Below are 18097 nucleotides of genomic sequence, written 5' to 3'. Positions count from 1 at the left end.
GAGAACTCTTGTTCTCGCTTTCAATAACAACCCTGTCCCTAAGAGACAACGTCTCAGGGGCTGCCACAGTTACTCCAGCCCTGTTGCAGCAGAGTTTGTCTTTGGCATGAGTTCTACTGCTGGTATGAGGCTTAAAGTGTCTCCCTGGAGAGCTAAGGCTTGGATCCTGGCCTGTCGATGTGTTGCCATTCTTCTCCTTGTTGTCTCTGCAGCTTCACCACTTTCTAAATCAAAAACCAGATTTAACTGTATGTAATGTATATCTTACTCTATACCTTTGGATTAAAACAGAATGGTAAAATATGTTAGAGAACTGTTGTCATTGTAGAAAGTAAAAATAATTATTAGATCTATATGGTAAATTATGACATAGTTGAGAGAGGGAGAGTTTGTGTGTTTGTGTGTGTGTGTGTGTGTGTGTGTGTGTGTGTGTGTGTGAGTGTATGTGTGTGTGTGTGTGTGTGTGTCATCGACACACACATACTTATATTAGTTAAATGTTACAGTTTTATTGCACAACTAAACACAAACTGTGTGAAAATATAGTTCTACCAGTGGAAAAAGGGAGATTCAGTGGGACCATGTTTGTTGCCGAATGCATGTGTGTTTGTTTGCACATTGGTAGATGCTTGGTTGAAAGGGCTCTTTTGAACTTTTGGGCAGCGCTGGTCTTTTGTTGTCGCCCACGCTCTCTACACCCCCTCTCACTCACCCAGCATCCACCCATCCTCTCCTGCCTCATCTCCCATCCTCCAACCACAGCCACAGGCTCTTTAATCTACCCTCTGGTGGAGGAGGAAGGTGTGTGTGTGTGTGTGTGTGTGTGTGTGTGTGTGTGTGTGTGTGTGTGTGTGTGTGTGTGTGTGTGTGTGTAGGTGTGTGTAGATCCCACAGTAATGTACAATGCCAGTGTACAATGGCACAAATGCAACCAGTTCATCAGTAGCAATTTGACCTTTCACCTTGTGTGTTGTTGCCATTCATTGTGTTACTGGCCCACCATGTTCACATAAGCAGTCTGAACACTGGAGAGTGCTGCTTGTAAATGGGAATTGCACATGTGCTCACACACACACACACACACACACACACACACACACACACACACACACACACACACACACACACACACACAAAACGTGACATACTCTATAGCAGATCAATGTTGCCCCTGGTGTCCTAACTAGTTGTAGAATGACATTAGAATACTAATAACCACAATATCAGCCGCAGAGGTGCCAGTTGATAAAGGTCACTATAGACGGGACGCTGCGGGAGCTCGATGTGTGTCCCAGAAAACACATTGTCCTAGAATCAATCCGAGAGCTTCCTGCAACTTTGAAATTACAAAGTGACGAAAGCTGTTTTTGTGTTGAGAAATATTTTATTATTGCTTAATCAATTAGGTGAGTGACAGAAAATATATTGCAAACTCTTTTGACAATTGATAAAACGTTTAAGTAATTTATAAGGCACAAAATGGTGACATTTCCTCTGGTGAGGATTCGTTGCTTTTATCTTTTAATATCTTTAGGTTTTTCAAATGTTGGTTGGACAATACAAGCAATTTGAAAATGACGTCTTTGGCAATGGGTTTTATAAGATAATCTGTTAATAAAAAATCCCCAGATTAATTGATAATGAGAATCATAGTAATATCACTGCTAGAATGTTTGCATTAGGTCCAATGCTGAACATTCATAAATTACTAAGATGAATGAAAGGACTGCGCTGTTTTTTATCTTCTGGTCATGTGCGTAATTAGACGTGAAATGGGTCTAAGGATTTCCTTGTTAAGGATTTTCCAGAGGGACAAACGGGACATAATAGGATTCTCTACATTGACATCCAGCTGTATCCATGGTAATACAATGAGGCGCCCATTACAGGGCCATACAGTAACGTACACACACATACGTACCGCACACATGCAACACACACATAGCCTCATTAGGAATTGCAAAGGGAGGGGCTGAACCCTCCTCCTCCTTGAGCTGAACAGAGGAAAATTAGATGAGAGGTGGATGGAGACACAAGGAAGACCATGTCACTTCAAAAACAAAGCGCTGTAGTGATTTGCTGTGATTGCACATCAAAGAGATGCTTTTAGTGGTAAATATAGGTGAAAGGACTTTGTGTAGATGCTTAGTTTCATAGCTTATAATGTATTCTGTGATTGTAGAATATCAGCGCTCATTTAAGGGAGAAATTAACTTTATCTACCCTTTTTAGTTGGTTGATAAATCAACTTGAATCTCCAGCTGTGTTTTCTCTTTCTCAGCAATGTATCATTCTTCTCTCAGCAGACACCTTGTTTGTCACTTGCTCTGTTTTCTGGCCTCTATTCATCTCCTGCTGGCCCCGAGGCCAAAGTCCACTCAGCTGTAATCACTGCCTGCCCACACAGGACCTTTGCACTGTCACTGCTACTGTTGATACAGAGTAAGGATTGCAGCAGTTTGGAGTCCTTTGCAGGGTGGTTCATAGGCTAGACAGACAGCTGGGGGGAAGTGTAATGTAAGAAATGTCTGTAAGGAGACTAATATAATTCAGAGTGAACCTAAGATAAAGTTACAAGTGCTTATTGCCTGATACAGGCAAAGATGTTGAACTGGAAGTTTCCTGGCTGTGACACAGGAGCTGGGTGTGTGAACATGTATCAGTTAGAGAATAGCCATGGTCTGTGTGTCTATGAGGACAAGCTCATGCTATGCTTTCTGTGTAATTAATTAACTAAGCGTAATTAATTGCCTCCATTCTTGTGTAAAATCACCATTTAAAATCTAAATTTACAAAGGTCAGATTGTGCTGCTGGCTGTGCAGCAGGGTTGAGACCTGTAGATCCAGCAGGGCTGCTCCTGCCACATCCATCACATTAGGTGTTTGAGCACAGCTCTGCTCTGTGGCATTTTACTCTCCTTAAAGGACAGTTGAAGCTTGCTGTAATAAATAAGCCTTCAGCTAGGCTGGTGCTCCCAGCCACCACAAGGACCTTCCCTGTCACATCCATCATCTGCTGGGGAGCCGCTTAGCCTAAGGAGTGGGGTACAGGTGTGTGTCCACAAAGGGGGGATGGTTTGTGTGAAAGTCTTTGGCCCTACTATCAGAGTCAGTGACACTAATGAGCTGTGGTCATTGGAACAAGGTTTGACCCCTTTTTTGCTACTTCTTGAATATAAATTTAGGAACAACAAATGAAGAATTAAGAAGGGAGGAGAGATGAGAGAAATAAAGGAATGTCAGGGGGCGGGGAGCTATTGGTGTGGGGGTGAGAGGGAGAGGTTGTCATGGACCAGAGGGGTTTGAGAGACACAAAGAGCTGCGACTCCCAGAGGACTCTCCTCCATCAGCCCACCCTGATTTTTATTACTGGCCTGATTAAACTCACCTGCCAGCCAGTAATGTAGCTATAATATATGACCACACACACACACACACACACACACACACACACACACACACACACACACACACACACACACACACACTTCTCACAGGTATTCTTAGATCCGTTTGGACACACCCCTGGGGTTTGTCACATGACTAGCTCCCATGGTAACAGAGACAAAGACTTATTAGCATACTTAATAAGTACTGTATGTGTCTCTTTGAAAATATCTGCACTGAACAGATGTGCTTTATATTGGTGTATTTTTCACCATTTAACCTGTGGCACTGAAAAGGAGAATCTGTCTCACCATATTCATAAACAAACTGTATTCTTCTAGTATTGGAGGGTTCAGTCAATATTTGTAAGCGTCAACTACTCTACTCTAAAAATAGAGTCCCCTAAGTCTGATGTGTCAAGTCCTCAGAAGACATTTTGTGGTGTTTTCTTAACAGATAACATGTTTGTTCCACCTTTATCTTCTTAATTAGGTTTATTGTATAGTAGCTCTACAAAGCTACTGCATGGCAATGTTAGCTGATGCAAACACAATCTAATATGTTTTTCTTTCTCCCACATCTGTGATATTTCCTAAAACACAGCCAAACATTCAGGCCGAATGGGAAGGAGAGGAGTTTTTCACACACACACACACACACACACACACACACACACACACACACACACACACACACACACACACACACTCCCAGTGGGGCCTTCAATATAAAAGGGTTTTCATGTTACTGTGCCAAAGAGTTCCTGGAGTGTTGACTCCGCTATGTAAAGGCTCATTGTCAGCCTAAAGGTTATAATATTGCCAAATCCGTTGTCTGTCTGTGGGAGTCTAGCCGGGGGAAGCGAGTCCTCTCTCAGCTGCTTTTGAGGTGCTTTTGAGCAAAGCGTTTTATCCCCTTAACTGTGTAATGCTAGAGAGCGCAGAGCTATGAATGTACAACTAAAAAAAAAAAAAATTGTGCTGCACAAAGAGCAGCTCTGCTGACTTTTCTTGTTAGATATTGGAACTGGAAGTAAACATAATGCCCCATCTACAACTACATCACTCTCCTCTGATGCCTTTTAGAGAACATGCATTCAGCTTAATTTGTGTTCTGGGATACTAGGCCTGCAATATTGTTTTATTTGGCCATCTGTCATGGACTGGTGCTTTTTCAGCCTCATTTCACAGTCACTTGGTGTGTACTGCTCTTTTCCTCTGCTCAGTGAGATGTGCAGTGTGGCCTAATCAGAGATCAGTGTATTGATTTCTAGTCACACAGAAAAAGGGCTGTTGCTTGCCATGCAATACAAAGGTACTGAGTAGGCCTAATCAACACCTATTGATTATTCTACACTGACCGCTTCCTTCTGTTGTGCAGTTTTCTGTTCAGCATGCCTGGTATGAAATGTGTGTGTGTGTGTGTGTTTCCTTCTGTTGTTCTGTCACTATGGAGATAAAATGCTATGGAATATTTGTCTTAGAAACACAGACATTAATTGGGAATAAATGAGTAACAGGGAGTCTGCATTTTATCAAATAATCAACACAGACACACTCAATCATGTTGCTATCATTATGCCATATCCAGGCATGAGTACATACACACACACAAACTCAAAAGAACACCTGCTCATTCGCATGCATGCACACAGTCACACGGTGATGTGAAAGCAATTGGCTGCAGCAGAGGAGAGGCCAACTCCCGGAGTTGGTTGCTAATGGCTACAGGATCCAGGGGAGCGGGAGAGATGTCGATAATGACAATGTCACTCCCAGCCAACCAGCTATCAAAAATGGGACAGGACACACACACTCAAACACATGCAAGTCTATTGGTGCATTTATAGTGCACGCACGCACACATACACGCACACACACACACACACACACACACACACACACACACACACACACACACACACACACACACACCTAGATGTTGAATTGGAAGAGCAATTTTCTTCCAACCAGGTGGCTGTGTTATTATACCGTCAAAAAGCGACTTTGCTCCATTTTGGCTGCAGGTCCAATGTTTGAAAACATTCTTTCCTATTTTACACTGCAGGTACTATAATCATCATATGATTTCCCATAATATTAATTTAATGTCAAGGTCAAATGGCAGTTACTTTTCTTGTTTTGTCTTTTTTGTTGATTACTGCTTTTGTCTTTAGCTTTCATTCATATTGACACCATATTTTATCGGTTGTATTGTGTTAGTGGAGAGAGTCAGCCCTGGTCTTCTAGTGTATTAGGGGTGTTTTAGTTGTGAGACAGTTAATTTCCTTCTTACATCCATCAGCAGTGTCAAGTGTTTTCAAAGTGCACAACAAATAAGGAGACAGCGAGCATCAGTCCGTTTTCCACATCTGTTTCTTTGTTTCCTTTTCAACAATCTTTAATTTTCCACTTTAAATGCAAGTGTCTTATTCTGTTGTACAATTTTTCACATATTATTACCAGTCTTATTGTATAACATTTTATCATTCACATTGACCAGAGAACTCCTCGTTCTTACGGCATGCTTGTGTTTCCAATGTAACAGCAGGCCGACTGGAGCAGTGTAGATGATGCAAATCCTACAGGACAGTGACTCTTTTCTGCTGTTCAGACTGCATGCTTTTTCAGGCTTTAACATTGAATGCCAATTGTCACAGAGTGAACTTCGTATAAATACAGAAATGAAGATGAATGAAATTATAATATCTTGAAATGTAAAAAGATCCTAAAAAGCATTGCTCCATCATCTTTGTCAGGTGCTGAAAAGTAAAGTAGAACACAATATTATTTGTTCCTTTTAAATATAGGACCCAATTTTATTTGACAGTACATATACTGCTACATGTAGTGCTATGCAGCTGCAAACAGGACCCTGATTGCTTCCTCTGTGGTCTCCCAGTACAGACGTGGCCCTGATATTTTCTGTATGAATGCAGTGAGTCTAGGATGTCGCCCTTATTCCTTCCACTTGGTTGCATATGGATCAACTGAACAAGCTCGGTGAAGAGGAAAGATGGAAAGGTAGGGAGGCGAGAGAGGAAGAAAACATGCATTTTGCCTCCAAAGAGAGTTGAGAAGTGATGAAGAGACAACAAAGGTGGCAAAAAGGAAAAGACTAAAGCAAGGGATTAGAAGGTCCAGATGATGATGATTAATCTAGTTTACGATCTTGAGAAGAGATTGGAGACTCTGTACTGAATCTGTTCACATGGGTTCACACTATGCATTTATTTAGTTTTCTCTGCTTTTATACTCCATAGGAGATACTGTGGAGATAAAAATTAAACAATTGATTGGCATAAGCTCTAGTTTTTGCAGTCAGTCACCATAGTAAACCTCCTATCACTCTCTTTTTGTGCCTCAAACTATATTTGTAACGTACCAACTATCTTTACCCATACTTAGTGGTCATTAAGTCTAAGATAAGGACTTGCATACTCACCTCACTCAAGATAAAGTTAAACAACCATTGGAATAAAGTAGAAGATACATGCATACAGAAAACACACACACACACACACAGTGTCACACACAGTGTCACACACAGTCACACAAATAGACAAAGGCATGTGCTGGGAATTCACACTATGCTGATAAGACCTAAGGCCCAACCACCAGCCTCCCTCCTGTCTACCTTGTTCTCCCTACTCCTCTTTTTCTGGTACTCCGTCATACACTCCCTCCTTCCTCTTGCTCACCTCCCCTGATTTCTTGATTAGGTTTTGCTTCATATGACCTTCATTTTTCTTTTCCAGCTCAGTGAATCAGTGAATTATTTTCCAAGAGCAGCCTGGTATGTTGCATCCCCAAGCTCTATGCGGTCATATTGTCCAGTCAGAGCAGGCTTATACATATGCAAGTGTGTGCACTATAAAATCCTTGCGGTGCCATCCTAGTGTGTGTATTAATATAATATTAAATCTAACCTTTCATATTATGCCAAGAACCTACAGAAACCTACAATGTGCTTAGTACTTCACGAGGCTGGACAGAGGTGTGCTTACATAATGGCTTTGATGCCATTCAGTCATTTATCTAAACTTAATTGACAGGCATCCTAAAGTGCAGACATCAGATGAGAAGCGCCCCCCCTACTCATGTCTAAGAAAAGCTGAGCCCCCCCCCCGAAACCGAAGTTGAGGTAACTCTCGAGATACAGCCTTACTTTCTTTTTTGATACAGAGGAGTTATCAGCACTTTTACGTTTCTCCGCCATGTTTCATTCATAAAATAGTGATGCCATGGCGGCAGGAAAAATGAGGATGATAGCAGCTAGCAGCTGACCTGATGACAGCAAGGGCCACAGGTTAAGAGGACCCGGAGGTTTGGCCTACTAAGTAGCCTGCCTACAATTTTAAGCGAGAACAAAAATATATCGTTTTCATACAGACTTTTGTATACATTATATATTCTAGTATATTATCAAAATTTGTTTAACTGGTGCAATTTATTTATTTTTTTTACCACAACCTCAAACCAGATAAAGACTTGCGCCCCCCCTGTGATCTTTGCCGCCCCCCTGAGGGGTGCCTGGATCCCAGGTTGGGAACCACTGCTCTAATCCATAAACACATGGAAGTACTTCATGTGTAGTGCACTTGAGGCCTCAGGTAACCAGAGTAAGATACTGGTTCCCTAATACCAGATAATGAATGAAATCCAAGTAAAAACACACGCACTTGCTTTTGAGGTTGTACATTGTGGTTGGAATTCCCAAAGTGGCCTGTTGTGGCTGATGTGTACAGCTTTCTCTGTCATGCTGCTCTCTCTGTCGGACATTCATACTAGAACTGTGTTTCAATGTGTTTCTGAGTGTAGATGTGTGATGTTACAGTGTTTGTGGCTGGATGTCCTGTTTAAGGTACCAATTCATTCAGATCAATTGCTGTATTATACTTTTTATATTTGGTGTATGATGGCAAAGACGCGCACAGTCTTGCAGAGAGTTGATCTTAAACTTAAGAAATAATTGGCTGCTGTTGATGCACTGAGTGTAATGTTCTAGCTTCCAGGGGAAATTATAGTACTCACTAAAACGTGTTTTGAATGAAAGGATGCACACATTAGCCTACATTCTTTGTTAAAAGGTATAACTTATACTGGAGACTCTCAGCAGAGCCATCTTACACTCTCCTTACAGGCTCCACGGTGGCTCCATGAAATCAGACCTGATCTCCTAATATTTGATTTGCTTCAATTAATGTTTAATAAAAGATTTGTGAGTTTGCATACTGAGACATTGATACTCGTCCACATCCTCTATTGGACTGCTGCCACAGGAATAAAGTCTGGATTATCCTTACCATGGCAGTGTCTATAGAAATGTGATATTGGCTATAAATAGCATTGAAATGGCTTTAAATGAGAAATATAACACATGCTAATCAAAACAAACTTTGTTCAGACTAGACAGTGCAGGTCAGACCACAGGCGGTATGCTTCATTTTAGTTCATAATATCCCCAGAGTGGACATCACTGACAGACTTAAAATATTCTCGATCTCAAAGGGCTTAAGATGTCTGACAAAGTTTGAGAGACATGACTGAAGCCGAAAGGTTCAGGCGAAGATTTCACCCAATGAGATGAATCAGACAGCTTTTCATTTACACTGTTGTCAGTTTGCCTTTTTCTTTTGGGCTCTATCTACCTATAGAGAGATGCAGCGAGTCAGCGAGACTCTCAGAGAGAGAGACTATCCTGATCTTCAAGGCCCTGCATGGTGCTGCGAGGAGAGAGAGAGAGGTCTGGGCCAAACTTTCTCTCGCTCTGACTGTTAGAGATAACACTTCACAGCAGCAGCTTAGTAAAATAAAAATAGGCTGGAAAGAAGGGAGGGAGAAGTACTGCCCTCTGAAGAATAAAGAGCAAGAGTAATTAACTTTCCCATCAGCCCCCTGGTCAATAATACTGTTTTCTGTGGACTTCCTGTTTGTCTGATTGGAAGAATCTGTGGCCTACTTCTCCTCTCTGCCCAGCTCCACCTCATCTAACTTCCTCCTCGTCTCCGTTATTCCCATTTAATCTTCGCTGTGCTTTCGACCATGCCCATTTAGCCGTCCACTGAACTCCAAAATTGAGTCACCTTAATGCTTTTTGTCCCTGTGATGTGTCTCTGTTCTGCAGTCAACTGATGTTGTGTACATGTGGGCTTTTAGAGATACGAGAACTATCAGGGCTTTAAAGGTGCAATATGCGTTCCTGCATGGTTTCAGCGCGATTTCATTTTTGTCTCAAATCGTAGGCATCTCTCCTTGATCCACTAGCTGCCTGCCCCCTGAATACACTGTGAAAAAGCCCGGTCTCGGGAGACAACAAAGGGGTTGTAAACGTCAAACAAACACTAGAGGCACATGATAGGCACCGAAATACAACAAACACATTCCAGCCAATCACCGACAAGATGGTTGGGGGAGGGGCTGGGGGTTAGTGACAGTTAGTCAGTTAGTCATGAAAGTTACGGAAACTTGGGGGGGAGGGGCGAGCTTGCTCTGTTTTGTTTGGTATTTACTTGGAACGTCAACAGAAGTGACGTCATGCAGGAACTCACCGGCAATTTCCACTGGATGCTCTGGAACATCGGCGGAGTCATTAGATTTCCATTAAAGTCAATGTGTGTATTTCCACTGACTGCGGAACGGCTGCGTTCCGACTGCGTCCCAGCTCCGGCGGTCCGCAGCCCTCCGGAGCAGATACACAGAGCTTCTATTTTTGCCGGATGCCGGAGAGCTCCGCAGCAATTCAGCACGCGGCAGATAGTGCGGGGCAGGAAGTCGAGCACTGAAACAAAATAAAACATCCGGTTAATTTTCAAAATAAAATACACCGTGCTCACGGCGGATCATATTTCCCTGCACTACACCTTAAAAACACAGCACAGAGTTGTTTCCCCTCTACTCCTCTGGATGGAAACAAACTGTTGTTGGTTTTGTGGTTCTATTCTACGTGAATTCGCAAGATCTTGTGGGACCTCGTGACTACAGCTGTCAGTCATGGCCGCAGCCGTGCCGCAACAAATCCGGACCTAGTGGGTATTGACAGACGGCGGAGCACGCAGCCGTTCCGCAGCGTGCCGGTCCGCAGACGTTCCGCATCCAGTGGAAATCTGGATTCATAGTGCACCTTTAATAAAATATGCTGAGAAAAATCAACTGACTGCAAAGATTTTACACATAAAAAGTCCTCTGATACATTCATAAGCAGTTTAGTAGGCATGCACACATTCACAGACACACTGTTTCTTGTTTTTTCTGTTTTACAGGAAATACTATGGACATAGCAAAAAGCCTGTGTAACAACAAACATGACCCACAAACGTAGAAACTCTGCCTATTAGTGTACTTGCATCAGCCCGCTGTCTCGATATCTATGTCTTGTTTAAGGACTCACTTAAATAATTGCTGCACAGTGAAACTTTTTCTGTGTTCCTTATTCCCACATATTCATATAGTTACTTTCATTTAGGTAGAAGTCATTTTCTGTCTCTGGATAGACAAGCTGAAACCAATTTCTGTCATCACACACACGCACACACACGCACACGCACACACACACACACACACACACACACACACACACACACACACACACACACATTCTCTTCAAGTGTCCCAGTAAGTCATGGCAGTGAGCCAACATGGACAATACCTGGACCCTTAAACTGAAGCAGCTAAACAGACTAGCCATTGTTAATTTTGTTATTCACACCTGCATTTTCTTCTGGGATATGTCAAAATGTAATCTATGAAAAATGCCTATAGCAACCCATTTGTCACTACCTTGGACAGATCTCCAGCCCAGCATTTAAAACACTACATTATTGCATTTTTAAAACATGCCCAGTGTCTACTAGGAATCATTTGATTATTTCAATCAGAATAAACACATAACTAATTTAGTATAACATAACAACATGATGTATGACAAAAAGTGAGCAATGAGTTGTCTCAGTAATATGCTTGTTCCACCTTAACCACATTTCTAATTCTCAAAACATTCTTCATATCATGTAATGAAGTTACCAAGCCAGTGCTGTTTGCTCTCTATTTATTTTGAATTAGTTTAATTTAATTACTTTATTTACACAAATGTTCAAGCATCTTCTTACCAGGAAGTTGAATCTCTTGTTCTTTGGCCATTAATGCACATTTGTTTCTATTGAGAAATTGATAAACAGTACATTGCAGTAATTCAGTCTATCATATAGTATATGACAAAGTAGCATTTTGACTGTAGTCTCTACTCAGTAATACACTTTTAATAATGTTTCACTACTAAACTGACACAGAGAGAATAGGTTGCCTTCTTTAAAACACTGTTTTTGGAGCTGTCATGCTACATCTATTTTTCTTCCATTCCAGCTTTCTGTCTTTATATCTCATTATATTCCTCTGTCTCTCTCTGTCTCTCTTTTTCTCTATCTCCCTCAGTATATCATTCGCCAGTGTTTTGGCGTACTGTGTGCATTGTGTTGTGTGGTCCCCAGGATTATCTCACACCCCATCTGGTCGCTTGCTTTTACTCTTTCCCTCTCTCTCATAATGTATTGACTTGGCTGCTGGTAATAAACCCCTCACATGTGCCTCACACTCTCTCTCTTTCTTTCCCTCTCTCACACACATACACACACACACACACACACACACACACACACACACACACACACACACACACACACAACAGATATATTAACACTTCTCAGAATGTGTTGAATATGTGATTTTCCCCATCCTATCATTTTCACTACTCTACGCTGGTATAGTGTATTTTGTGGAGCTGCTTAGCCTGCAGTCTGGCAGTATAAATAGTACGCAGTGAATTGTGAGCTACAGTAGTTCCTCATCCTGCCTCTGGTTGTCCCTGGCTGGCAGTCTAGCCCAGTGAGTGTGCATTCTTAATGTTCCCCTGGCCTCGATGAGAGAGATGATTGGTAGAATTAATTGTGGCTGGAGGGCCGAATGGGAATATGTGAAAACAAAAAGAGATGGAGGAATGGAAGGGGGGGTTATCTGGCTGGTTTTAGTGTTGTGTTTCCTTGTGCTTCCTGGCACTAGAGGATGTAGAAGTTGTTTTAAGGAACTCACATAATTTTGTCTCTCTAGATTAATATTATTGCAATCCTATTCTCTTTTATGGCTCAGTTTGTGTTTCTCTTCATTTGTGATTTACACCTCTGTGCTTGGAGGGAAGAGATAAGCGAGGCTAATACAGCGACAATCATAATGTAATGGTCATTCAGCTCCCCCGACTGTAATGCTATCAGAACATAGATTATATCCCGCAGTGAGGTGTCATTAAATGAGATAAATGGAGCTTGAAAATGGGGACATACAATGTGTGTGTCTCTGTGAGTGTGTGGGCTTGTTTCTACTTGAAACTACACGTGTGAGCCTGTTTGTTTTCGAGGATAATGAAGAGAAAGATGCTGTGCCCTGTCCCCTCTGTCCAGGCTCCAGTGTAATGACATATCGGAGCTCTTCTTCTCGTGCCTTTTCACCTTTCTTGTCTCCCAATTTAAAAGCAACAGATTTTCAGCATGAAACAGGTGATAGAGCAGAATAATTATAGAATAAAAGTATCAAAGTAAAGTATAAAAGTAAGTGTGATACAGGTTGGTATGTGTTTGTGTCGGTTGTTGTTCTCTCTGACTGTCAGCAAATTGGAGGGTCTCATGAAGGATTTATGTGCTGGTTTTATGGGGTCCCGTCACAGAATGCCTGTATGGGAATATAAGAAGGTGGGGGGTGGGGGGTGTGTGTGTGTGTGTGTGTGTGTGTGTGAGAGAGAAGGGTTTCGGGGGGTTAGAGTACTAGGGTTTTAGGGAAGCTGTCTCATCATTTATTTATACAATCTACAGAAGAAGGGGTTAGCGGAGAGAGGGGGCTGCCTTCTACAAGCCACATGGGAATACTGTAGGTCAAGAGTTGTTTTTCTAGCTACCAGCACAATTCTTTGTCTGAAAGACTGAAGCCAATGAATGAGTGCACTATACTGCACTGGATCTACTCTTCTCATAGCATGTTGTACGCCAGTATGTCTCATTATTTTGAGTACAAAACCCCTTGGTACCCATGATACACTGCTGTTGAGGCGCCTGCATCTCCTGCTTGTTTAAACACATTTAGTTGTTGGTTTTGATGATGCTGAAACGAAGAAAAAAAGATTGGGTTTTATGGCTGAGCTGATTAATGGAAAGGTTGACACAAAATTAATCATTAACATTTAATTTATTGAGTAAAATATCAAACATTCGCTGGTTTTAAAAATGGTTAATTTTAGCTTATTGTATATTGTATACATTTATTTGTATTTTTTAACCAATTATCCAAAATATGCAATATCATCAAGACATCACTTTTACATTTTAGTGAAGAATTTTGTTAGACTGTCAGACTGTTTCACAGTCGTTAAATGTTCCTGAATCTAATCAAACCACATATAGATTTTTCTGCAGCTTCAGATAAATTAGATCCTAGTTATGTCGCCTTAACCAAACTGCAGCCTTTCTGCTGCTGTTAATTCTCAGCCCTGGTTGGTTGGTCAGCTATATAAACATCATCACAAAATGTCCTCACAAGTACAGTGAACACAGGTCTGTTTAGCTCTCTGAAGGCAAAGGGGAATAGTATTTATTGTTGACACTTATATCGTCACTGCTGAAGTACTATGCAAAACACACAGTTTAAAGACACACACACACACACACACACACACACACTCAGAGCAGAAGCATATATCACCACACAGCCCTAAAGGGACAGAGCCTCTTTGCCTTGCGCACGCACGCACGCACACACACACACACACACACACACACACACACACACACACACACACACACACACACATTCTGTTGCTTCCCTCATACTGGATTTCGAGGCAACCAGGACTGCAGTAGACCTGGAGGAAAGGCTGTGTGCCCTGGTGTCTGTATGTTAGCGTAGAGGCAGCGATTCCTCTGGAGACATTAGTCCAAGACCAGGAGAAGGCCAATGACAGTGGTGTTGCTCATCTGGGCAAAAAAACAGAGATAACTAATCTTGAAATGTGTTTTTATCAATGAAACAGTGCTGTTACATTGTGAAACCGGCACGATGCAAATGTTTTCGGATGGTTTATGGTATCTGTGTTGAAAGTCAGCAAAATAATGATTGATGAATTCGATTTTTCATATTCGCGTGTGTATTCTTGGGGCTAAACCTATTTGTAGATTTAGAAGAATACTAAAGTTTTTCAAACCTGTCACTCTGTTTAAGCTCTCATTTCCCATAAAGTCCAAACTTGTATCTACCTTCAAATCCCTTTGGTGAACACTGTTGGAGTCTAGAAAGCCATCTCTATAATCATCCACCCAGACTTGTGATAATGAGAACCCAGACTGTGTAGCTGAAAGAGAAGCTGTCAGATTTACATGATGCCGTATATTGAATTAAAAGATACAGTGAATGCCATAATAGCTGCATGAATTTAGAATGTTTTTGTAATTAGGTTTCATTGCATTCACACTGGTCATCTTAGGAGGTAGCTAAAGAGTTAATACAATGCAATTATGAGATGTTGATGATGTTCATTTGTGTTAATGCTGGTTGAAGGTAAAATGTGTGGCAGGTTGAGGGCAGATGGCTGACAGAATCGTTTCAGCAGCTGCAGGATGTTAGCAGAGTGTCTGCTGGTGAAGCCTCAGTAAAACACAGCTGTGAAGATGAACTGGCTCTGACTGTGGCCTTTGTTCTTACACTTCACACACCTCACACACATAAATGGATGAACAAAAAGATGTGTGCATAGATGATATGTGGAAATACACCTCCACTGATGTGTTCAGTACTGCACAAGGTCAGCAGGAAACAAAGAGATGGTGCATGGTCATTTCATAACCCCTACATGCAAAGTGCCCTCACATCTACTCTTTCATCCACCAACACACTCACTCTGTTAGTCAGCCTTCAAGTGAGAAAGAAGGTAATTCCACAAAATATATACACATGAATTCTTCTGACACATCTCTCTCATCATAGTTTCAACAGTTGAAACGGTACACCATAGTTTAAAATGCTGCTTATCGGAGTAAACTCCCAAAAGTCCTCAGTTGTCCAAACAAGGTTTAGATCAGAAGCTTTTATGACAAGCATTAGAAGAGGTTTTTCATTGAAAATATTTTCTTGGACATATTGTAGATTTATTTTAAAGCTTATGTATGATGTATAGGAAACACACCACATGTCAAATGATCCACAACTGCTCCTCGTCTTTTCACCTCCTGTTACCCAACGCCTCTATTCCTTCAGTGCTCTTTCATACAAAGTGTTCATTATATGTGTACCTTTTATTATGAATGACCGTACAGCTCAGTCTGCTGCTTGTCTACAGGTCTAACTAAAGGAACCTGTTGGACCATTAGTCATTCTGTCATGGCTAACCTGCTGGCCAGCCGATCGGTCAGCAATTCAAGCATGCGTACCTCTATCAAAACAGTCATCCCTCCACTCGTCTCAAGCAGCAGCAGCCAGCCTGTCAGCTGGCAGCTGCTGAGGTGGCTCTGCATCGTTGTAGGGATTGAAAGAGGGTTGTGACTTCAGCTGAAATGTGCAATTGTGTAGAAGTGTGAGGCAGATTGGAGACCATCTGCTTAATTTTTATGTCTCTCTGTCTTTCTCTCTCTCTCTCTGTCTTTCTCTCTCTCTCTCTCTCTCTCTCTCTCTCTCTCTCTCTCTCTTGCTCTCTCTCTTGCTTTCTCTCTCATTATTGTCAGTCTACATTTCTTCACCTCCTATTGAGGCAGCTTCATCTTCTCCTCCTTCATTCTTATCTTCTCTTGCACTCTTTACACAGGGTACCTCACGATACGATACAGTACATGATGCGTGGCTCACGATACCGATAATATCACGTTACAGCATTTCTGTGATAATCAATATGTTGCTAGACAATCCTATAATGATATATCACGATATCGGTCTACTATGAATACAAAATCCCCTGAAAAGGCTAAGTGCAAGTTTTCTCTCTTTATTCACTGCAAGTCCAAACTGTTAGAAAACAGCACAATTCTGTAGTTTTTCAGAACTATAGAGCAACTATGGGTCCAGACTTTGGACTTAAACGTGGCTGGGGCATCTGTTATTTTCCTCAAACTGCTGTCCGCCATCACGTTGAAAACCTCTTCTTTTTCAGCTAGTTAATTTATGTTCAAGATTCCCTCATTCCTTTGTTGAGCGCCACCTCGAGGAGCCATGAAGTGGCGACGCTGGGAGCAGGGAAATCTATTTAGAGCGCCTTATTTTATTAATTAAAATATTGATATTTAACACCAGCGTATCGATTATCGTATCGCACGAACAAGGACAATGATATATTGCCGTATTGATATTTTGTCCCACCACTAGTTGGTGCTACTGTAAGTGGAAATGGAAGATTGTCCTTGTTTAGAAACTTGTTCACTACTATAATGCGGTCCCATTTTTCAGTTGTTGTCAATATTGTAATGATCTTGTTTTGGATGTTTAATAAGCACTACTTTGATACACTCATAGAATTTGGCTAACATAGAGTGAAGAGTATGTTGCAGCAGGTCTCATCTGCTGTAGGAAGTTTTCCTCTCTTATGCTCTTTCTATAGAAAACTTTAGTTTGTACGGTGTTTTCACCTGCAGAACACAGTTTAATTAACTTATAATTGATTATCTTCACGGGTGTGAGGGCAGGTTCTCATTTATTTTCCTTGTAAAGCTGTTGGACTTTAAAGCTGCTGTTGAAAATGTTTTCACCTTTTCATCACAGGCTCATACGCCCATGCTGCAAACATGTGTGAGTGCTTGTGTGTGAATAGAGCAGTGAAATTAACAGGCTGCGCTGCCTGGGGCGTCTTTCTTATTACCGTGTTGAATAGAAAGCCTCTACATCTACCAGTTGCAGCCAAGGCTCAATTTATATAATAGCAAATGTTTACAATGTGGTATCACTATTGGATCTGACACTATATCTGCTTTATCCAGCAAAACCCACATCTTTCTTTATTTTGCTTGGATTGGACATTGAAATACCAATGACACACCCCGTCTGATGAAAAGGTCAACTGTTAATTGAAAGAATATGTGTGGCACATGGTATATGAAATATTGTTCAATAAATAATAAATAAAAGTGATGGAAAACTATCAGACCTGGTTGACCCATTTTGTTGTTGCTTTGGTATAATCTAAGTTTAACATACAAGTAAAGAGCCACTGACATAAATGGAACTGTTTAGTATGAACATGACCCAGAGATTCATCGTGTGTGTGTGTGTGTGTGTGTGTGTGTGTGTGGGGGGGATAACTCTCACTCACCACTGTCTGTAACAAAAGAAGGACGTTTTTTGTAGCTGAACGTATTTATCATTTTGTTATTTTGCTTCCAACCTTTCCCATATTGAGATGTTGTCTCACTTCTTATCACTTAAAATGGTGTATAATAATAACATCATTGGCACATTTAGGTGGTTTTGGTGTCTATAACACTTCATCACTTTTGCTTTGGTCCTCCAGTATGTGTTCTGCTGTATGTTCACTGTTCTTGTTACTGTCCTTTACACAGAGTTTTGACATGGCTTCATCTGTCAGTGCTTCTCACCAAAATGTAGACTGTGCTTCGTCATTGCTTATGTCAGCTAGGAGGCGTAAACGAGTGTGTCACAAAACAGAGCAACATAATCAAAAACCCTTCCGTGGATCA

The 18097-nt window shown here is 41.4% G+C and overlaps 1 protein-coding gene across 1 annotated transcript in view; it reads left to right on the top strand.

Moving 5' to 3' along the window:
• The window catches only part of xpr1a (xenotropic and polytropic retrovirus receptor 1a), a 70464-nt gene that overhangs the window by 27051 nt on the left and 25316 nt on the right, over positions 1 to 18097 (top strand). The window lies entirely within an intron of this gene.

This window comes from Sander vitreus, chromosome 9 (genome assembly GCF_031162955.1).
Source record: "Sander vitreus isolate 19-12246 chromosome 9, sanVit1, whole genome shotgun sequence".
Lineage (NCBI taxonomy): Eukaryota > Metazoa > Chordata > Actinopteri > Perciformes > Percidae > Sander > Sander vitreus.
The sequence above is the reverse complement of the archived record's forward strand: the minus strand, read 5'-3'. Positions and strand labels throughout refer to the sequence as shown.